The 24,306-nt window shown below is 35.1% G+C and overlaps 1 protein-coding gene and 1 long non-coding RNA gene across 2 annotated transcripts in view; one reads left to right on the top strand and one right to left on the bottom strand.

Annotated features, from left to right (window-relative positions):
* LOC141447939 (protein lethal(2)k10201-like) overlaps positions 1 to 24,306 on the bottom strand; it is a 75,910-nt gene that overhangs the window by 34,026 nt on the left and 17,578 nt on the right. The gene's annotated exons all lie outside the window — the stretch shown is intronic.
* LOC141447792 (uncharacterized) lies at positions 294 to 12,545 on the top strand. Its single transcript, XR_012454579.1, has 4 exons — positions 294 to 1,196; positions 3,349 to 3,501; positions 8,597 to 8,891; positions 12,404 to 12,545. It is a non-coding gene; the product is annotated as an uncharacterized lncRNA (long non-coding RNA).

The following is a 24,306-nucleotide window of genomic DNA, read 5'->3' as shown; positions in this document are numbered from 1 at the left end:
GCAGTTCTGAAGATGAAATAAATGTAGTTCGAAACGTTGAGACAAAAATTGGTAATAATCGCACCTTAGGAAACCTTAATTGGTTTACGATAGTGCCACGGTAGCCGAGTGGTTATAGGCGAGGCTTGCAATGTATTGTTGGTTTAATAGGTTCGACTCCCCGGTGTAGGTCTTGGATTTTTATTGAATATTTAAATATGAGAACTTGATAGTAAAGTATGTTTGCTAACAGCTCCGTCCGCGAAACCTTATTTGTTAGTTGGACTAAAATAAGCACTACTGTACTTTTTACGTTGGCGTACAGGTTAAAGGAGTGCTGATTATTACGAAATGGAAGAAGAAACAAGTTCAATGAAATAGATAATAGAAAACTTTAACTAAAATGTTATTTTAATTAATTTAAAAATATTTTAGATCAACAGCTGTGATAGAATAATTGTTTATTTGGTTCAAATATTTTATTATGGTGGTAAATAAACGTTGATGACGTACTAAAAAGATATTTTCTAAGAAACTCTATGTATATCTAATATTTACCGGACTGTTAGATTACAAGGTCAAGTTTTAATTATAGTTTTCATAGTTTGGTAGATATGTTCGTTCATCATCGTGGCGTTTTAAAAGAATATTAAAAAAAAAAAATTAAATGTGATTTTGTAAGAACGAAAAATGCCCAATTTCCTGAAAAGTCCTAGATTTCCTGTAAAACCCAATTACCTGCTGAAAATGGAGATGAACGGAACCATAGTAGTTACCAGGAAGTAGTAATACCTTAAACAAACCACACCGTCAAACCACACTAGCCACCCACTAAGCTAACTGTTTACAAAAACTTACAATTACCCCACAAGAGTCTAAATCAAACCTTCTTTTCTACAACTACAGTTTGACCAGAAAGTGACAAAGTATACTGAAGACAGACAGAGAAGATTGATGGTGAAGAACTGGAATAGACTGGCAAAGAAGAAAAAGGAAACAAAATGGACCAAGAAAGCAAATCATTTTGGACAAAGTGGGTCCTATATAAAATAGTTTGTCCAGGAGAACTCCTGGTGTTCTATATACAGAATTTTACAGGCGATGATACTACCTGCAATCTAGTAGATATATCTATACAATGCACCATAGAATCTGGGAGCAACTAGAACTAATTTAGCTTTGAAGAAGTAGCAATTGTGTAGAGGGCAAACCTGAAGGTAAAATATTTAATAAGCATTTCTTTTTCAAGACGAACACTTGAGGTTTTGGTTTCCTGTAATGACGCCAAACTAAACCTCAAGAACCAGTACAAAATGGAACCATCCCCAAGTACCGTTTAAAAGTCAACCTCCACATAACTAAATGATACCCAATATGGTTTATTTGCCAAATATTTATGACTGTATTCAGTCGAATACCCAATGTGGTTAAGCACAACTAAATAGCAAAAGTAGCTTAACGGAACTTCCCGTCTATTAGTGAAAAAGCGGCGATTCCTTTGAAGTTTAGAAAGACATTGACTTCCGCCTGTTATTATTGTAAAGGATTAAAAAATTCCCCCCCCCCTTGAAAAGAAAGCCCAGAAATATTACAGGTCCAAAGGGTCAATTCTCCTTTTCTTTTTATTATCCTGTAGATGTAACAAGCAAAAGTTTTATGTAAGTAATTGGAAAGGGCAGGTATCTATGCCCTTAATTCCAAAGAATTATTTTTTTGGTGAAAGGGTATTTCTTTAATTAGAAAGTAGCTACTTTAAAATTGATTTTTTCTCATTCATCTAATGTTTTAATTTGTGTTAGTTAAAAGAAAATTTTTATTAACGGTATGCAGTTTCGGGTGACGCCGAGATTCTAACAAATGCAGCGCTAACCTGAAGTTTACAGAAGTTACAGCGAATTCAGGCAATTTGATGCCCACGCTGCACGCAAATTGCCTTCAATCATGAACATATAAATACTCCAACTATTTTAAAATATTAAAAAAAAATTCAAGGACATTCTTTAACATTTCTTTGAGAGCAACGAAAGAACGTTCTCCCAGACTGTACTCTCAAATAGGAAATTATGATTTATGAGATATGCCTCCTGAATATATGCGCATAAAAGAAATAAAAACAAGAATAAGTTCTAAGTTACTGCTGCAAGTTATTGCATTTTTAATAAAGATAATTTTTTTCCCTGGATTTTTAATAAGTTGCAACTTAATGGTGATAAATGACCAAAAAGTGTAACGGATGAAGATAAAATTCTGGCACTTTTATTCGCACCAAGTTATCTTCAGATCACTACCGGTTATAATTACCCAGAAGGAACTCCACCTTGACTAGGACTCACGTCGTTCACCGCACAGGCTTACCCTCTTTCTGGTCCTCCTAAAGGTGAGAACTATTACTTATTCCATCAATGTCCCTTAAGAGGGCTGCACAGAGTTGCCATATGTACGGCCATCTCATTTCCTTCCAAGACAACATAGTCCTACCATCCAAATAAGATGATCCTTATTTTGTTAATCAGGTCTTTCTAGGTGCCATGGTAGCCGAGCGGGTTAAGAGACGAGACCTGCAAAGCTAATATGTATTGTGGTACTGGGTTCGATTGCCGGTCTTGGCCTTGCATTTTATTTAATGGTTAAATAAGAAATAGTAAAGTACGTTTGCTATTCGCCTCCGTCTGCGACACCTAGTAAATGGTACTTGGACGTTAAGCCCCGCCTGAAAAAATAGGCGATTACTTTACTTTACCAGGTCTTGCGAGTTCACCAAGACATTTCTGAACAATACTTGAACAGACAACACGAACTCTAGGCTTTAATGGCAGCCAGGCTATTTAATAGGATAGTATCTTTAGTATTGTTTTTTCATGCCTAATGTTGAGGATGGGGAATTTACCACATCTGCTTCGAGTATAGCCTTAGTTCTTAGTATAGCTCGACCCATTAACTTGTAATCCAAATCGCAAGTTATTTAACGCCAGCAACTGATCTGATCAACCTAGCTTCCAAGAGATATTTTCAATATATCTGTACTTCATTCTCATCCACTATTGAGCAATTCAAGATCGAAGAGCCGGAAATCAGGGATTACGACTCCTTGATTGACCAAGGCACCCTACTTTTTCAATAACTTCTCCCGAAATTTGGAGGGGCTCTCTCTACTTTCAAACCAGTTCCTATTTTTTGATTTACTTTATCACCAAAACCAAATTGGCATGCCCCAATAATTTTCTTCGTACCAAAGATACTTCAAAATATATATGTTCAGTAAAAATTAACTTTGAAATTTTGAGATTTCCTTACAATAATTCAAAGAAAATAATCCAATGTTCTAAACCAAATTAATTATGAGATCAAAGCTTGCATTTAAAATTTCAGATGCACAACACACTAATAGACAAGATTAATTAAAATTAAAACAATGGGAAATAAACAAAAACAAGGAATCGAAACTGAGATCAAGTTCGTAAGCGAATCAACAAACAGATGACTGAATATTTTTTTAAAACTAAAAAATGGAATAATAATTAGGTATTAACCATCTGTTATTATTACCATAAATATTTGAAATAGTAACTATTGAGGAAGTCAGTGCAAAATAAGCATAATTCACAAACGGCTAACAATTAAAGTATACCTACTTCCGGGCTTTATTATTATTTTTATCCTAATTAGTTAAGACTCTTAAATTCATTGTTTAAATTGTTGTAAAGAGTAATTGTATAGTCTTTTTGTGTAAAGTTCAATGACATTGTAGCAAGATTTACTATAATCATCATTTTTTTGAATATTATTATCTCTACATGGAATTCTGTATGGTTACAGCGATATACACAAGGAAGTTGATTGTTAGGTTTGTCACATTAAAGTTTACAATAATTGAAAAACTCAGAGCAAATAATCAAGTTAGATCTTTACCGTTTAGGGAGGATTGATAAGTTAGGTAAAATTAGTTGACGTTTGGCAGCCTCCTAATTTGGTAGCTGGATTGGCTAGCCAATCAGATTCAAGACAATCAAGTTTTAAATTGACTTCAAAATTGCGAAATATCGATGAAATTCATGCAGAAGGAGGTAATTACGAAATAAATGAAGACTCTCCTAAATCGTGGATAAAACATCCACTTGACTTTTTCCTATTAGATATATAATATTTAGGCCTCGAATATTTATTTTTTTTATATTTTTAAACCCTGTATTATTTCCGAGACCTTTACACTAACACAAAAATTTGAAAACACGTACATAAGTGACTTAAAATTGTGCAAAGAAAATGTTTAAGTAGAAGTTCCTTTTTAATCGAGAAAATATTAGATATACCAATTTCGATTACAGAAATCACGCAAAAAAGAGAATAATTTTCGTATAATAGGATTTCGATTAGAATATTCCAAATCGATCATTCCGACGAATACTCGATGTCGAAAATTAGATCGATAGTAATACTTCCATTTGGTACTAAATTAATTGACCTGTTGTAATATTATTTAAAAAAAACAGCATGTTTTGCGTTAATTCTAAATTTTCAAAGAATTCCACATCATTCCTCGTTAACATAATATATAAAAAGTCATAGATATTTTCGAGTTAAAGAATAAATAAATCGAAGAGCTAACTTTGAATAGCAATGCACAGAAACTGGAAATATAATATTAAAAGATCAAATTGCGAAATAAATTCTAATTGTATCTAATTGCGTGGAAAAGAGACTGCAGATATTAAACAGCGGCCAACTTAAAGAACAGTTTTACATTACAAGTTGTAGATGTACGCACTAGGGAGGTTACATACATATGTTCTCATTGGCTATAAAAGGAAAATAATCTAATAGTTTTGTGGCATAAAAAAAAGAATAGAAACGAACTAGGCCTTATTGATTTCTTAAAATAAGTTCATAAAGAAGTTTCATGTAGCAACAATTCTAGCGGCATATGTTTGAATTTAGAGAAGGTTATTGTGATTGTTCAGTTGCTTTGAAAGAATTTCTATAACAGTTTTTTTTTTTACTGTACTTTATTTTTTATTTCTAATTATAATAACCTGCCAGATCTATGTGGCAGTGCTTAAATTCCTTTTTTCCTTTCCTTGTTATTCTTTCTAAGAGCTAAATTCAATGTTAACTGGCCAATCAGAACTGTAATTACTGAATACCTTTATAGAAATGGCCAAACAGTAATCACGCTTGAAATTACTCAAAAGCAACTTTTACTAAAGAACTCGGCGGAGACTGGAGCTAGCTTTGAGAAGGTCAATGGTCACTTCCAGAACTTTTGATTGATCTAAATGACAGACTTATATGCCATAAAATGATCGCGCCTTGATGAGGATGAATGAAATGAGGTGAGGAGATTGATAAGATATTTTTCGAAATTTCTAAGTGCTAAAAAGCAATACAAAAAAGAGTAATCAATATCTTTCAAGAAGAGAATATATAATCAACTTTGTTGATAGCAATCAATGATAAAGTGAAATCAAGGCGCAGCAACCCGCAATACTCAGATGTATTGTAGGCACTTGATTTGATTGCCGATCTTGGCCTTACATTTTATTTAATGGGATAAAAACACTAGAGAAATATGTTTTAGCCGTTTCATGTCCTGATTTCACGAGCAAATAAAAGAAGATGAGTAGGCACTTAAATGTTCTATCCAAAAGACGAAGAAGTTCTATTCTGGCAGAACAAATAACGGATTGTTGAGGAAGCGGTTTATTTTCAGCCTAAGAAGATACACCAAACTCAAAAATCGATTTACTAGCTCCTTGAGGAATTTATCCAGAGTTTGGTTTCAAAATACATAAACTACGAGGGTCGTTTGAAAAGTCCGTGCAAAAATAAAAACTACTTAATTTTTTGGGGTAAACCTTTTTTATTTTTCAACATAGTCTCCTTTTAGGCTTATACACTTCGTCCAACGCTGCTCTAGTTTGTTGATCCCTTCCGAATAATAGGATTTGTCCAAGTCTGAAAAATAGCCATTCGTTTCTGCAATCACCTCCTCGTTTGAATAAAATCTTTTTCCAGCCAATCATTTCTTCATATTGGGGAACAAATAGTAGTCCGAGGGAGACAAGTCTGGAGAATAGGGGGGATGTGAAACGAGTTGGAACCCTATTTCCATTAATTTTGCGACCACAACTGCTGAGGTGTGAGCTGGTGCGTTGTCGTGATGGAAAAGGACTTTTTTGTGGGCCAATCGTGGGCGTTTTTCTTGCAGCTCGGTTTTCAAACGGTCTAATAACGATGAATAATATGCACCTGTAATAGTTTTACCCTTTTCCAGATAGTCGATGAGGATTATTCCTTGCGAATCCCAAAAGACAGTCGCCATAATCTTTCCGGCCGAAGGAACGGTGTTCGCCTTTTTTGGCGCAGATTCCCCCTTGGTAACCCATTGTTTAGATTGTTCTTCGGTCTCAGGAGAGTAGTGATGTATCCATGTTTCATCCACAGTGACGAAACGTCGCTTAAAGTCCTGCGGATTCTTCTGGAACAGCTGCAAACCGTCCTTGCAACACTTCACACGATTTCGTTTTTGGTCAAGCGTGAGCAATCGCGGCACCCATTTTGCGGATAGCTTTGTCATGTCCAAATGTTGATGCAAAATATTATGTACCCGTTCATTCGAGATGCCCACAGCACTAGCAAGCTCACGCACCTTCACTCTTCTGTCATCCATCACCATATCATGGATTTTATCAATGATTTCTGGAGTAGTAACCTCAACAGGGCGTCCAGAACGTTCAGCGTCACTTGTGCCCATATGGCCACTCCGAAAATTTTGAAACCACTTATAAACTGTTCTAATCGAAGGTGCAGAGTCACCATAATGTTTATCAAGCTTCTCTTTAGTCTCCTGAGGCGTTTTGCCTTTCATAAAGTAGTGTTTAATCAACACACGAAATTCTTTTTCGTCCATTTTTTGAAAATCACTCGACTTCCTCGATTCAAACGAATGCCAAACACAAAGAAATAGACCGATCTGGCTGAAACTTGGTGTGTGTTCTTCCGAGAGATGCTACTAACTAAACATAACCTCGATGCGCGCCAGTAGTGCTATCTCTCTCACTTTGTATGGTATAAATTCAAAAATGTTCCCATTTGGCAACAATTTAAGAAATATAATTAAAAAAAAGTCGCGCAGATGTTTATGCAAGGTTTTTTTTATTTAGCCTTAAAGTCAAAATTGTGAGGAGAAAAACGAAAGACATTGAAATTCGGCGAAATATGCCACAATCTTTATCCAGTCAACCGTGGCTTTTATTCACCATGAATGAAACTAAGAAATAGATGTTGATGAATGAAAGTTTGGGAATAAACTATGAAAATAACTAGAAGAATTGCAACAAAAGGATTTTACGGAATAATAAGAGTTAATCCATTTTTAACAAGTTAAAGTTTGGTACAGTGCTTAAAATAAGATAGATAAGATTCTCTTTAGTCTCCTGAGGCGTTTTGCCTTTCATAAAGTAGTGTTTAATCAACACACGAAATTCTTTTTTGTCCATTTTTTGAAAATCACTCGACTTCCTCGATTCAAACGAATGCCAAACACAAAGAAATAGACCGATCTGGCTGAAACTTGGTGTGTGTTCTTCCAAGAGATGCTACTAACTAAACATAACCTCGATACGCGCCAGTAGTGTTATCTCTCTGACTTTGCACGGACTTTTCAAACGACCCTCGTAAAAATTACTGTTCATTATTTTTGGTGACTGAATCATAGTGTCAATAGGATGAAAAATTAATGCCAGTTTCAGCAATCCATACAGTCTACAGTCCATGAACAGACAAAACATAAGACACACCAACCCTTTAATGATGTAAAATATTACATTGTCAATGAGCCCTGAAGATGACCTAGTCCCTAGGTCGAAAACTCGGTATAATAAAGTTTATAAATGACTGAAACTGGCATTAATTTTTCATCCAATAAATTAAAAACTTATTTTATCCTAAATCACAGCGATCTCAAAATACATTTCCTATTAAAATGGCGGATAGAAAACTTTGACGTGGAAGATAAAATATACGTAAATAGTTAGTGATTATAGATTGCGTATATTGTCTGGCGTCTCGGATAAACAACAAAACGATCTTGTTTACTCTTGGTTTCCACCAATTTACAGTTAACATCCGAGAAAGAAAAGCAGTTAGTGATTGTAAAATGTTGCGTCTAAAGATAAATATAATTAGTTTCATTATTAAAAGTTATTTGACGTAAATGTAAATGATATGTTTATATAGATACAATGATATGGACTTTTAAAGCTAGACATTTCTCATGTTTAGACAAAAATACAATGTACTGTTACAAAGATGTTGTCCAAGTCGGATTATACCCATGTCATCGCTGTCGATTTTTATTTAAGAAGTAAATGCGTTATATTTTAAAAAATGTTCAATAAAGTTAAAATAAATTGTTTAATCCTAAATAAACTCTTCGAAATTCGTAAACGACTTCAAAAAAGAGATAGCCTGAGGGCACTCGTGCAAATCGGATGTACGATATGTTGGTAAGCCAGGGAAAACTAGCCACAGCCTTTTAGACAAAGCAAATTACAATAAATTTGTGTTGCAGAGGTTATTAAGAGAAGGATAGCTTATATTTGTCTATTTTTTTTTTCAGATATCCATGCGGCTCTTGTGACTATCAAGTTATTTAAGCCAAAGAAACTTCGTGTTGGAGATTCTGATGAGTATTGATACAATTCTGTGGGTGCCCGGTTATTTAAGACAAAAGCATTATGAGGTGGCAGCCTGCCCTAGCTCAAGATTTGAGCCGTTTAGGGCATTAGTTAATCGCCTGAGTAGTGCAGCCAACAAAGTATGGGACGCAAAAATAGTCGTAGCAAGAGTGGATGGAAGCCCAGGATGGCAAAAAATTTCATGATTAAGCCATTCGCGTGACCATTCGGACGACCGTAAGCTTCTTGAAGGGTCCTTTCAATGGGTACCCCATTGGCAGAAAGATGACGAAACGATACTTAAATGTGTTCGAGTATTTCCTGTCATTTTGGAGATGAAAAACTCGACTTGTCTTCAAGTTTGACCCTGCCAATCTAATCTAAATTTGCGTCCAATTTTAAGATTAGAGATATAGAATGCTGACAATAACGTTACGCTAACTAGTCTTGGCTTACAGCTGGAATTTCCTAATTAATGAACATAGCTTGCGTTTAAAATATTAATTTTATTTAATTTTTTTAATTAACACATTATTGTAAAGCTTTTATTTTTTCATAAAATTTCCAAAGAGTTGCAACCCTTAAACTTCCCCCACTCCACAATGGGTGCGCCTGCATTGTCTAGAATGAATCATATACACGTATCTATCGGAGAAGACATTGCAGTGAAAATTGCAAGGGGGCCCCTCCAAAATGACATGTCTATTTTAGCAATGGCAATGTGGTACTAACTGCAGTACAATAAATCGCACAAAACTCCAGAACTCCAACATACATCCTGTAATCGGCGCACAATACACAAACAAAACACACCCCTCTCCCCCCACGCCCCGAAACCCTTTTAGAGTTTCGCCCAATTTCTCTCAACCCTTTTTCAAACCATTAATAGTGGTGGTGGAATGTGTACCAGGAAGTTGGACACAGATTGGCCAACCTTTGCAAATATAAATACAACAAATGTTACAATTTAAGGCCCATTCTTCGTATCGATTTGGTTAAGCTTTTGTAACATTACAGTCTGTTAGTCACTTCATGGTAAAATATTTCCTTTTCTAGTGTGTAAATGCCGCAAACTAGTCTTTGTTTGTCCCTTAGCGCAGTTTTTCTTAATTAAATTTCCTTAAAAACTTGCAATTTACATTTAAAAGAGACGCCAAGTTAGCCGAGCGGTTATAGGCAAGGCCCGCAAAGCTAAGATACGAGGGTCGTTGGAAAAGTCCGTGCAAAGTCAGTGAGATAGAACCACTGGCGCGTATCGAGGTTATGTTTAGTTAGTAGCATCTCTTGGAAGAACACACACCAAGTTTCAGCCAGATCGGTCTATTTCTTTGTGTTTGGCATTCGTTTGAATCGAGGAAGTCGAGTGATTTTCAAAAAATGGACGAAAAAGAATTTCGTGTGTTGATTAAACACTACTTTATGAAAGGCAAAACGCCTCAGCAGACTAAAGAAAAGCTTGATAAACATTATGGTGACTCTGCACCTTCGATTAGAACAGTTTATAAGTGGTTTCAAAATTTTCGGAGTGGCCATATGGGCACAAGTGACGCTGAACGTTCTGGACGCCCTGTTGAGGTTACTACTCCAGAAATCATTGATAAAATCCATGATATGGTGATGGATGACAGAAGAGTGAAGGTGCGTGAGATTGCTAGTGCTGTGGGCATCTCGAATGAACGGGTACATAATATTTTGCATCAACAAACATTTGGACATGACAAAGCTATCCGCAAAATGGGTGCCGCGATTGCTCACGCTTGACCAAAAACGAAATCGTGTGAAGTGTTGCAAGGACGGTTTGCAGCTGTTCCAGAAGAATCCGCAGGACTTTAAGCGTCGTTTCGTCACTGTGGATTAAACATGGATACATTACTACACTCCTGAGACCAAAGAACAATCTAAACAATGGGTTACCAAGGGGGAATCTGCGCCAAAAAAGGCGAAGACCGTTCCTTCGGCCGGAAAGATTATGGCGACTGTCTTTTGGGATTCGCAAGGAATAATCCTCATCGGCTATCTGGAAATGGGTAAAACTATTACAGGTGCATATTATTCATCGTTATTGGACCGTTTAAAAACCGAGCTGCAAGAAAAACGCCCACGATTGGCCCACAAAAAAGTCCTTTTCCATCACGACAACGCGCCAGCTCACACCTCAGCAGTTGTGGTCGCAAAATTAATGGAAATAGGGTTCCAACTCGTTTCACATCCCCCCTATTCTCCAGACTTGGCTCCCTCGGACTACTATTTGTTCCCCAATATGAAGAAATGGCTGGCGGGAAAAAGATTTTATTCAAACGAGGAGGTGATTGCAGAAACGAATGGCTATTTTTCAGACTTGGACAAATCCTATTATTCGGAAGGGATCAACAAACTAGAGCAGCGTTGGACGAAGTGTATAAGCCTAAAAGGAGACTATGTTGAAAAATAAAAAAGGTTTACCCCAAAAAATTAAGTAGTTTTTATTTTTGCACGGACTTTTCATACGACCCTCGTATTTTATGGTATTGGGTTCGATTCCTGAACTGGGGCCTTAGATTTTATTTATTGGTTAATACGAAAAATTCACAGTAAAGTAAGTGTTGCTAGTCGCCTCCGCACTCGATACCTAATTTGCTATAGTTTAATTTAAAGCCCGCCTAGAAAAATAGGCATTACGTTACTTTTTTTTTACTAAAAAGTAATCGACATCAATATTATGAGCCCATAATACTGCATGAGCGGACAAGACAGAACAACCTTTAATGATGTAAAATATTCATTGTCAAATTAGCCCAGAAGATGACCCATTCCGTAGATAGAAAGCTCGGCCTAATACAAATATATCATGACTGAAACTGGCAGTTATTTTTTCATCCTGCTGAAACAATGAATCAGTCACAAAAAAATAATGAAAACAGTAATCAATATTATACTTATTAAATTTATTGGTACCATTTTCGAGAAATAATCGCTAAAAACTAAAAAATCTACTTAATAACTTAGCACTTCCGCCCTACCAATTTCCTGTAAATAAGGAATATTAGATAAAAAAATAAATACTGAATACATGATCAGTCTATATATTACAATGAAATGGAGGTGAAGAATAAATCACAAATCAGCTCCTCCAATTCTGATCTCCCAAAGAAATGTTTATTTGCGTCTAAATTATTCCGCTCCCAGCATAAAAACAAACGCAAACTGTTCCTGATCCCCAAGGGAATTAAAAAACTTTTGCTCAGGAGGATCCTGTTTTCTAAAATTGGATACGGCCATAAAACTTCCCTACTCTTTAGAAAACATATTCTGAAAACGGCTCCAAATAGTAAATAAATATTCTTACAAAGCATAAATGTATGCTTAGGTTATTTGTTACAATTAAGATCATATCTATTTTTTTTCAATTTTCTCGCTTAAGAATATATAGTTTTCGTGACCGCAAATTGTAAAACTTAGGATGGAAGATTTGCGAGGAATCGGTCAAATAAAACAACTCGTCTTTTTGCCAACGTTTCGACAAATACGAGAAAGACAAATAGCGAGAAACAGTTTCTGTAACTCAACCAACCCGCATAGCCACGCCCTGAAGAGGACAATATATTTGTCGAAACGTTGGCAAAAAGACGAGTTGTTTTATTTGACCGATTCCTCGCAAATCTTCCATCCTAAGTTTCTCGCTTAAATTACAGAATTTTAATTAAATATTAACAAATACATTGTTTTATTTAAGACTAAGAGATAAATATTTATATATTTTTTAAAAACAGAATGAGATAGAGATGTAGAATGGAGTCAAACAGGGAGATCCTGCACAGCATCCGTGGTGCAATGCCTAGAATGGGAGGAGCTAAAACAGATGGCCACCATCTTGTTTAAGTCAACTAGGAGCTCATCGTATAAAAGTCAAATAAAATTAATTTTTTTGAAATGAATTTGTGAATTAAAACAAAATAATTTAGATTTTTGATGAATAAATTCAATATTTGGCATGAAAAGAATCAAATAGCAGAGGGAATAATTTTTGAAATTATCAATTTAAGGCGTATTTACAGCACATCGTTTTTTGAACTCAAAACCCTTTTTTTTAACGATGGAAATAAAATATGCAGTATTTTTTTAATCCTAATTTTTTTTTAAAATAAAGGGGCGTCAACATCTGAGATTATTGGAGCTAGGAGCTTTTTCCAGTACACTGCCGGCCTCCAGACAGTGTTCTCTAAAGAGAGACAACACTATCCATCACCGGCAGTGAGATGTAAGAAGCTCTTAGGAAGACAAAATCTAAGAGCCAGCAGCTGGATTCAAATCCGGAAATCTCAGCGTTGGAATCCAGTATACGCTATCTAGAGAGCTAATTTCTTCCCTAATATGCTATATTAAATTTTAGTTAGGCTAAACTAAGTTTTAATATAGATTTTGAAAGGGCTAAGTTGGTTACTCATGCAGAATATTATTAATTCTGAAGTTTAAACTATTTTTTAAGCTATAAAATGAACTTCTTTAAGTAATGTATATATAAAAGACTACTCTTCTTTGAGAATAACTATCAAATTACAACATAACAGGTAACTATTTTCAGTTACTTCCTTAATAGTTACTGCAGGTAACTCAACAGAGTAGGAAGTCTTTTTTATATTTTTTTATTAATCCCGTGGGAACTTGATGGGTAAAAAAGCGAAATAGAATGTATAATGTTGCACAACTTGAGCTACTCCATACTTTCTACGTTTTTTTTCTTAAATCTTCTACAGGCTGCAGATTGGTAACCGAACAATAAAGGAAATGCTACAACTATGCAATGAACTATGCTCGTTTTTGTTAAGTTACTTTGTCCATCGTCAATACCCAAGAATTCTAGTGACGTGGTAAAATTCATTTTATGGAATATTCTTGAATTTCTTACTTTTAGAATCTCATTTCTCTCTTCTTGGGTCACAGGATATCGAACTTTATACCATAAATTGGAGCTTGAAAGGGTAACCTAGCTTACTCGCTCACTCAGAAATTTCACTTACCAACATAACCAGGTCATTTCCTTAAAAGAAAAACACTTTTCCGGATTCTAGGAAACTTGAAATGGATAATTTCAATTAAACCTCGAAAAAGATAAGTTGACTTAATTTTGACTTTCCAAACCAGACAAAGTAAAGTTATGTCTTATATTCAGGCAGCCTTTACGTCCAACTACCAAATTAGGTGTCGTGGAGGCGATTAGCAAACATACGTAAAAATTCTATCTATTAACCATTAAATAAAATTCAAGGCCTAGAGACCAAGGGAATCGAACCTACTAAACCAACAATACATCTTAGCTTTGCGGATCTAGCCTATAACCACTTGGCTACCGTGACTGGATTGTAATAAATAAAATGCATTACCAAATACATTTTAGGCTTACAAATCACACAAACTATTCTAATAAACTTAGGATTCAAGATTAGCGAGGAATCGGCCAAATAAAACAGCTCGTCATGTTTTCTGTAACTAAATCAATCCGCATAGCTACGCCCTGAAAAAGACAATATATTTGTCGAAACGTTGGCGAAAAAGACGAGTTTGTTTTTTATTTGACCGATTCCTCCGCCAATCTTGAATCCTAAGTTTAACAATTTACGGTCACGAAACCTAAGATATTCATATTCTAATATTTGAAATTATATTTTAAAACAAAATTCATTCGTTTACTTCAAAGAAATAGAAGCACGCAAATATGTCGAATAGATTGCTATTCGCACTTAAATCGTAAAAAAATGATCGAAATAAGAATGGTCTTCTTTGATGGTAAATTCGATTTTTTGTCCTTTTAGGCTAAATTTGTATGAAACTGAAGTAGAACACAGATCATCCATTCAACCAAAAAATTAAATAAAATGCTCGTCCATTATAAGAACCTACAGCGCGGCACTTTCTTTTGAAAATATGAACTATAATTTGTAAGTTGGACGTTTTTTTTTCTGTGTGAGTGTGTCGCAAGTGGTCCAAACTGGTGAAGGTAGAGCAAAGGAAAATATTGCAATAACTGTAAAGTGGGCATTGAGCATCTGAAGAGCTGAGAAAGGGCTCACAGAAGCGCAGTGAGGATGTGCCGTGCTTTTTTTGGAATAATCACACCTGCGTATTCTTTATATTCAAGTATATAACCAAACCGCATAGTGTGTAACCAACAGTTCTCTCACACAGGCACATAGTTATATACAGTAATATACAAAAATATGACATTTATGTAGGTATGACAATGCACAGAGAAAAGATTTCTGTGCGTTGTCCAGTTATGGCAAGAAGACACAACCAGGTAACTGAACCTGAACGCCGACTGTTCTTCATGGTAAGAAACGCCCTCACAAATGAACACTTACATTCAACCACTGTGTGAGGGCCTAGAATATATACATACAACGGTACCTATTCCCAGTGGTGTTGTCCTATTTCCCTAGACAACAATATGTAAAGGATTGTTAAAGACGAACCCTTATTTTTCTTCCCAAATGGTTTGACCTAATTTCCAAAATGACCCTAACTGGGTTTTTCTACTGAGTCATAAATACCATAAAAACAACGTAACTTGAAACTTTTTTTTTCAATTTTTCTGTAAAAGTGAAGACTTTTTCAAATTAGAATATATTTATAGTCTTTCTATTTTGTCTGACCTACCAGAGACAAAATCAAAATTGTATTCGTGTTTCTTCTTTGTTTTATTACGAGTAAAAATTCTTGATTAATCTAAAATTATGATTATAAAATATTTGAGAGGATTTGCCAACGCTTAGTCTAATTTATTGTCTTCAAGGCATTGTTGAGCGAACTCAATTTCAAACTCAATTACAAAACTAGGTCAGTTATTGATTAAAGAAGAAGAAATAGGAGGTTCTGAAGAACCACAACGTTAAGCTGGTTGCCCAAGAAGGTGCGATGGTTATTATGAGGCACCAAAGAATGAAACTTGGATGTCCTCAGGCCACGAACATTGAACACGAAAGCATACTCTCTATTTAAAAGTTGTGCCGGGGATGAAGCAATTCAAGATTTTTTTTTTTAGGAAAGAGACCTGTCCATGCACGCTCAACCCCATCTCGTTAGCAGAAGGTAATAAGTATTGGAAAAGATTATTTTCTTAGTTACAGGTCATCGTTTCTTGAAGAAGAATCTACGTGGGGAGGGACTAGTAGCTAGCAGCAAAACCATTGTGTAGGAAATGTGGACAAAAGGACAAAATTCTAATCGATATCTTCGGAGAATACTCGCAAACGATTCTTAAGTATTTGGTGCCTTCGAAGACCACGTTCGTCTCCGCCATCTGTTTTTGAATGTTACAGCGCTGACGAGAACTATATTCTACAAGGGACACGATGGACCCTCGAGTGATTAAGTGCATATATCACTTCCTTGATTGAAATCCCAATTCCATATTTCGATTCTGTAAGGATTCAGCTATAAAAAAGCTTCAATTGGTCTCCACAGCCTTGACTAATTTATTACCATCCACAGGGCGTTATTATGCGAGTTAATAACTACATTTGTTATTGATTGATTCATGTACAGCATCTAAACCGATTCTTTAATGTAATTCCTTTGTTTTTGATACCAAACAGACAGATTACAAAAAATGCTTATTTCAATCTTGGTAAAAATTCATTTTACGTTAACTCAGAACTCAGTAGAACTCCGTAGTGAGAACCGGGTTCAAAACCAGGTAGTTTTCCTTAGATTTTCTCTCCTTAGAATATTAAGACGCGGGAGTCTGATTATTAGTAGGATTAATATTCAGAGCCTTTAATGCGCCTTAATTTAGAAAATAAAATTTAGAAACCAAAAGGTTAAGTAATTGCCTATTTTTTAAGGCAGGCTATGAACTTCCAACTACCAAATTAGGTGTCGTGGACGGAGGCGACTAGCAAACATACTTCACTGTTAATTTCTCATATTAACCATTAAATAAAATACAAGAGCTGGACTGGGGAATTGAACCCACTAAACCAACAATACATCTTAGCTTTGCGGGTCTAGCCTATAACCGCTCGGCTAACGTGGCGCCTTAAGCTTAAAGTGAAATTTAGTTATAAATCGTTGGACACTCTTAAACTATAGAGAAATGGTTCCTAAATTCATTAAAAATTCAAATTATTATAAAAAGCAAATATTTTAAAAATTAAATAATTTTAGATTGGATAACCAATGAATTTATTTTAATTTAAAGAAAATACTATATACATTTTTACACAAAAAAAGAAATAATAATAGTAAAAATTTCTTGTGAAAAAAGTAAAAATCTGTCAAACTGACAATTATGCAGGTATACCAACAGAGCGAACTTTCCCACCGAGATTTACCTATCTAGCAACAGGATACCCAAACTGGACGGTGGTAACAGAATGGGTTGACAATAAAAGGCAAGGGTTGGTTAAACAAAATTTTGGGTCAAATTAAGGTGGGAAAATATTTTCTGTACAAAATTTATATAGTTTCACTTTAAATAAATAGTAAATTTAGGTGAACAACATCTTTTTATTTTAAAATCTCAAAATAGAACAAAAATACGGCGTGAAATTAACACCTCAAAAGAATGTCTCTTTTAGACAATTACTTACAATCACAAATTTCTTTAAAGATGTAATTTCTCTAGTAAACAATTATTTCATATCTTGGACAATCAATCACTTGCTGATCAGTAAAATTATTGCAAGACATGAATGAAATCGGAACCTCTGCACCTAACTGGTTTATCTACCTCTAACGATGAATGAAAGTCAAAAACTAGTCAATGATACTATTGATTTGCGTGATACGATTGATAAAAATCAACGATAGTGCAGATAGTCTTAACGGAGACAATCACGTGCTAATTATCCTGCAATGTAGACCAAATCAACGCGATTATCTGTCCAATAATTTCAAGCGAGAAGCCTCTCTTATATAAGCACAAGGAACTTGAGACATCTTTTCAAAAATTTAAGAGAATATTCTTCATGACAACAATGGTGAAATATCTTTTACATTTTTAGGTAGTTTTTAAGTACCTAACCATCTTCTTTTAGGCATTATAATGTACCCTAATGACAGTATTACGGAGCATAAGATATGTGAAAATAGTTAGAATCACTAGTTAGAAATGGTTACGTTGTACATTTAGTAAATGGAACCAACACGTAACAATTGTATAAATGTGGTCACATTCTTTTTCTCTACTTTTTAAGGCGACCCTAATCGTTATATGGCGGAGGTACAGGCCTGAAAACTGGCCATGTAACTAATGAGGTAAGTCTGGCAAATGTTTTACAACCCCCGTCACATGCTGAAAAAATAAATACTGAAGTTTTAGGGACACCCACCCACCCACAGCCAGAACAGAGTACCGTTACTTCTAGTTATTGTAAGGAATTCGCAACAATTGCCCAGTCACTTGCAATTTTACCTCTTTTCCTACCTCGCACTTAACAAACTAACGGTACCTTAGGAAAATACCATAAATCTACAAGTTTGACAATTTTCAAACATTAGTCTCTACATTTTCAATAAATACTTTCCAATTGTTTCCAGTTTGAATAAAAGATAATTGAATTTTTGGTTAAAATAAATCAATAAATTAAAAATCAACTAAAATATGACGTCTTTTGATTAAATTTGTTTATGCTTAGTGATAGATAAGTGGCCAATCTCCTTTCAGTCAATTTTAAGTAAAATAGTAACTTCCATTTCGCAGCAACTTGGCTGAAAGTAGATTTTCAGTCATTCTTGTAACGAAAAATAAGTTTAAAAACAGTCTTCGAAGATAATTCAAAAATGAAGTTAGCTTTAATTAATTCTATTGAAACAAGAATCGATAATTTATTGACAATAAGTAATAACAACCAACAAAATGTTTATCTTGCAGTGTATGTTCATAATATGTTTTTAATGAGAAATGCAACTATCCGCCAAAAATGGTAGTGTAGCATTGAGTAAAGAGTCAATAATTACTGCCAAGCGATCCACGATAACTTGAGTAATGAGAGATAAGTGACTGTGTAGAATAGAGGATAATTAAAAAAACAGGTTGATAATTTCTGCTAAACAAGCCAATACAACTTGAGCAATGAAAAATAAGGGTTAGTATAGAGGATAATTAAAAAAACAGGTTGATAATTTCTGCCAAACAAGCCAATATAACTTGAGCAATGAAAAATAAGAGTTAGTATATAGGATAATTAAAAAACAGGTTGATAATTTCTGCCAAACAAGCCAATATAACTTGAGCAATGAAAAATAAGAGTTAGTATAGAGGATAATTAAAAAACAGGTTGATAATTTCTGCCAAACAAGCCAATATAACTTGAGCAATGAAAAATAAGAGTTAGTATATAGGATAATTAAAAAACAGGTTGATAATTTCTGCCAAACAAGCCAATATAACTTGAGCAATGAAAAATAAGAGTTAGTATAGAGGATAATTAAAAAACAGGTTGATAATTTCTGCCAAACAAGCCAATATAACTTGAGCAATGAAAAATAAGAGTTAGTATAGAGGATAATTAAAAAAACAGGTTGATAATTTCTGCCAAGCAAGCCAATATAACTTGAGCAATGAAAAATAAGTGACAGTATAGAATAGAAGATAATTAAAAAAAACAGGTTGATAATTTCAGCCTAACGAAGCACTATAACTTGAGCAATGAAAGGTAACTGACAGACTAGAGGATAATTAAAAAAACAGGTTAATTGCCAAGAGGACCACTATAACTTAAGCAATACAGTCAAAATAGATTTTATTTTTTATAACAGCTTCAAAAGTGCAACATTAAAAGCAAATAGAAAATAAATGCAAGCTCTAATATAATGAATACGGGAAGATAAAGTTGTTGACAAGAACCGTTCCATCTTCTTTGAATAGTTTCCAAGAGGATGATAAAGGGGCTAGGCCTGGAACGGTAAAGTTGTGAGGCACAGGTACAGGAGCTAATGTTACTCTCTGTTTATGTGACTATTTGCAAATCTAGAAGGCAGATGGTGAGATGCTGTCAGATAGAAATAGAAAAAGGAAAAATAGTACAATCAGTAGTAAAGCTCTCTTCACTGGCTAGAAGAGTTAACATAAAGGGTTACCGTTACCATGGACACCTCTTCACAGCCGCCATCACGCCTTTTTTCAATCATACTTGTGAGTCTTCACTCAAATAACTTCTCTGGGGTAACAATAAAGAATTTTTAAGAAATTGTTTAAAAATTTAAAAAGTGATTTCTGAAAATATGGAATACCTACGTATCAGTATATCATAAAAAGGAAAAATTATGAAATTGTTATTCTAGTTTGTAGGCCAATTATTCCTCACTGTTCCAAACCCATTACCAACCAAACTATCTTCCTGTTTGACGACGTTACAAGCCGCAGATTAATTAGCGCTCCTAGGTTACTCAGATTATCCCTAATCCAATTAAGGAATCTCAATTGAGTTCTTGGGCTTCTAGTTAACTAGCTCCTCAACGTTATACAGTAGTTGGCAACACGTCATGCTTTGATACCCAAGTGTTTGATTGTGGTAGCCCAGGGGTGTCCAACTGGCGGCACCCCAGTTAATTTCTTGGGGCCCACGACGAACTGAAATAAAATGAAAATAGAAAAAAAATTTATGAAGGAAATAGCGCTTAGGTCGAGGCAATATCGTACACACGATTCCCAGTTTCCGTTAACTACTGAAGACGGAGTATACACGTGGCCCAGGGCCTTTCCTGCGGAGCCTGTGGGCTGGTATAGACGCGCTAACTTAGTTCCAGAGAAGTTTGGAAGCCATATGTCTGCCACTCTCAGTGGAATTCCAGAATGTTTCGGTTTTATAAGACGAAGCAGGAGTGCCCAAAATATATTCTTATTTAGGTGAGAAATGTCAAAAAAAAAGTGTTATTTTTGGAGTACCTTTTTTGTGTGAGCAACTATGAAATTAAATAAAACGACATGCAGATCAAGATTGACTAGATAAACATCCATCTTCCTTAATGAAAATTGTCTGTTCTCAGTCTCTGAGAATCCAGATATTGGGAAACTAGAGAAAAATTTGTAAATATATTGTGGCCCGCGTGAATCTTGCCTGTTGCTCCAAGTGGCCAAGTGGTTTAATTGAGTTGACACCCCTCGTGGTAGCCCAATAACTGCCCAAAGGATGAACAAGTAAAGAAAGTTGTTTAATCAGCTAAGGAACAAGATATTTATAATAAATTTTTGAACTTTGGGGAAATATATAAATAGAAAAAAGTGTTAAATTACAAAATGGTGAGTCATATTTCTATCTCATTCAGATTTCCATGAAAATACTTCGGTCTGTGCATGGGAATGAAGATGTTGTTCACTAAGAACTGTACGGCTGCCATACGGTGAATTTAGGACGAAATTCAAACGGATAGAAAGGCTTAATCCACTTTTGTCATGTGCGAAAAGAATGAAACTCCTTTGTATATATATATTTTTACACAGAAGAATAAGAAGGTTTGTATATTATGTGCGACATTGGCCATAGTACTGTTATATTTGTATGTGGCTATGGAAAAGGGTAGATCTGCCGTTAAGTGTGCAGTACTTAAGATGGGCCAAGAAGGGCAGGTGTTCTTCCCACGGTGGCCTATTTCTGCCGCTGGACATCTATCTTCTTCATCTTCTTCTGCATTCTCATCCTTCTGGACCAGTGAATCGCGCGGCGGTTTCTCTTTCACTCTTCAAGAAATGGAGAAAAGCCAGGCTACCGTATTTGTCCAGTGAGGTGTCCAGCTTCACACCGAACTGGCTACTGACACCTCTGGGCAGCCTTGCTACCAATGTGAGTACCTAATTGACCGAATATACTTAGCCATCCAATTGTACACACAGCTAGAAGTAAGGAAATAGTACTGATTTTTATCTGTATCCTACGTTCTTTGAAAGTCTAATCATCCGAGTCATCTAAAATTTGTCCTCTTTTCGCTAAAAACTTTGTATTAATTATTTTACCCCATAAACAGAAACTGCGATTGGCTACTAAGCCAACTTGGCCAATAAGAAGTACAATCCATTTGTTCAAATATTATTTTTAAGATTATTTCTTTCCATTCCTTCTCCAATTAGCGACCAATGTCAGACTATTATTTTTACATCGCTGCACTTTTGCGCGAAGGAACTATACTTGAACTATTAACTCGTGCTGCGCATTAAACTATTCAACCGATCAAAGCCTGAATACTTGTTCAAATCACTGAGATTATTTTCGTTTTCTGTAAAGACATTTTGAAGGAAGTCTGTTCGTGGAAAATACGAAAAATTGTAAAATAGGGTAAAAAAATATTGTTAATTTCAGTTTGTTCGTTAATCACACGTACCAGGACAGAAGACACACCAACCTTAGGATGTAACAATGTAAAGCCCTGAAGATGACCCAGTTCCTAAGCCAAAAGATTTGCCAAAAAATAATCAAAATAATGACTGAAATTGGCAAAAATCTATCTTTATTTTTGGATCAGCCACCAAAAGCAATGAACAATACAAAAACTTACTGGCGACATGTTATTACTTAAAATCTATTTTGTTCGAGAATAACGAAGAACTATTGTTCTGCAGTTCTTTGAGAAGTTCATGGTTATACTATAGATCTAAAGAATGAGCTGAACAGAAATATGGAAACAATAAAACCAAATTCTTTGATTTAACAAAAAGCAAGGAATGTTTGTATTTACCTGAACCGTAATCTTGAACCAATAGAAATTATAATAATTAAAAAAAAGCTATCGATATCCTCTATTATTACAAAAGTTATTACAGTCGAACAATTCAATTTGCAGTCCGTTAGCATCCCAATAATGATGGCGGCCAATAACCTCAATGTAGAACATACGGGAAAACTTTCTAATATTCAAAAGTTTGGAAAATGATAATTGTTGCCAAATTAATGGAAATGGAAAATTAAGATAAACAAATCTGATGTGTACACTCATATGACTCTTTGTCACTAAAGTTCTTGAACATCTGACTTACATTTTTTTGAAAATATCAACTAATTTCAAAATTTAATATTTGGTTAATTATTACAAACATTACCTACACTATAAAATTGCACATTACATTGCAATGACACTTTTAATCTATTCCCATTAAACCCTAGAAAAATGTTTCTAGTAAATTTTTTAGATCCATTTTCCGGAGCATGTCAAAAAGTGAAAATCCATTCTGTAGAGTGGACATCTAGCCCAAACTTAGCGACAACTTTTATCCACCTCTATGAACACTACAAGTGGGTTGATGGGCTAAGTCTGCTCCGTCAGGAGCCTGTGACCTGTATTAGAATCTCTAGACCAAAACAGAACGGGATTTCTCAAATTTCCGACTGACCTCTACTCGACCTACTAGAATCGACTACCACCATGAGAAATAATACATAATCCCTGTGCTCTGCTTTGGCCACCAAAACCGGTCCTTCCAGGACACAAAAGAATTGAACAAGTCCTACTCTCACTTTATCCAATAGTTGCAAGTTTTTCTATCCTTTTTTTTTTCCCTGCAAATGATATTCTTGTCCCGGCCCTCTAAACTATGTAATAGAGGCGTCTCAAAGAACTGTAATTTGGCGTAGAGGAAAGGAGAGCAAATAAGTTCATCACGAAGAATCTCTGAAATTTCTCCAACAAATCATAAGACTGGGTACCATAGCTAGTCATAGCACGCGATACACTTTAGTACACTTGGAGTTTCATGTCAATTGGGACATTTTTATTCAAAATGAATTTATATCACACTCTATTTAGCCTAAAATTTAGCTATAAAAATTGTCTCGTCTAGGGAGGTTAGTTAATAGATTCACTATAATAAAAAGGACAGTAAGGTGGCCATCTCCTTGCTAGAAGTACCTCTACAATGAAATTCAAAGTTTCAAAAAGGTAATAAGTTTTCGTACGCGTGATTAAGGGTATTTACAATTAATTAAAAACACCACTGGTATATCTTCGGAAATTTGGGCAAAACTAAAAGAACAGAACTTTTCATTAAATTCGCACTTCCAGTCGCACTATATTTTCGCGTAATTTCCCATTGAAATCAAACACACTTAAACTACAGGAAACTTCTGGATGAAAATGGTGCTACACTAACACCTCAACTAGAAAATTCTATAAGTTGCAAGGCATCACTTAGAAAAGTAAGATGAAGTAATTAAAGCGAACCATGGTAACTCTTCAATCTCGATAGAGAAGGTTGTTTTTCTTCAATTCATCGAAAAGGGTTCTAATATTTTGATAAGATAAGAGAGAGCCGACAAAATCAATACCCAAACACTCGCACACTATAGGAACAGAAAGTTAGGGAAGGCTGTCTGTGTATTTATTGAAGGATGACTGGCGGTGCTGCCAACTAAATCCTATTTCCAGTCCCAACAGAACCAATATGAGTCATGCGTGTCCTAAAGTAAAATTAATTAACGAGAAGAACAGATACATGTTCAGCACAGGAAGCTATTGCCCATGTGGACAGAATGGACCCACCGACTGACCAACAGTTATCCTCCTGGACAGTATGCTCTACATCTTATACAATATCCATCATCTTGATTACAAACTCCATTCATCAAATTTAGCCGCTTGGATTAACTTACTCAGTTAATACCGTCTTATAGACTTACGCCATACTATTTTAGATTCATTGTTCCAAACACGACGGCCTTCTTACTTCCATAATTATTACATAAAA

Source organism: Rhodnius prolixus, unplaced genomic scaffold, assembly GCF_049639745.1.
Source record: "Rhodnius prolixus isolate KJV_2025 unplaced genomic scaffold, Rpr scaffold_13, whole genome shotgun sequence".
Taxonomy (NCBI): domain Eukaryota; kingdom Metazoa; phylum Arthropoda; class Insecta; order Hemiptera; family Reduviidae; genus Rhodnius; species Rhodnius prolixus.
Note: the sequence above shows the minus strand (reverse complement) of the source record. Positions and strands in the feature narration are given on the sequence as shown.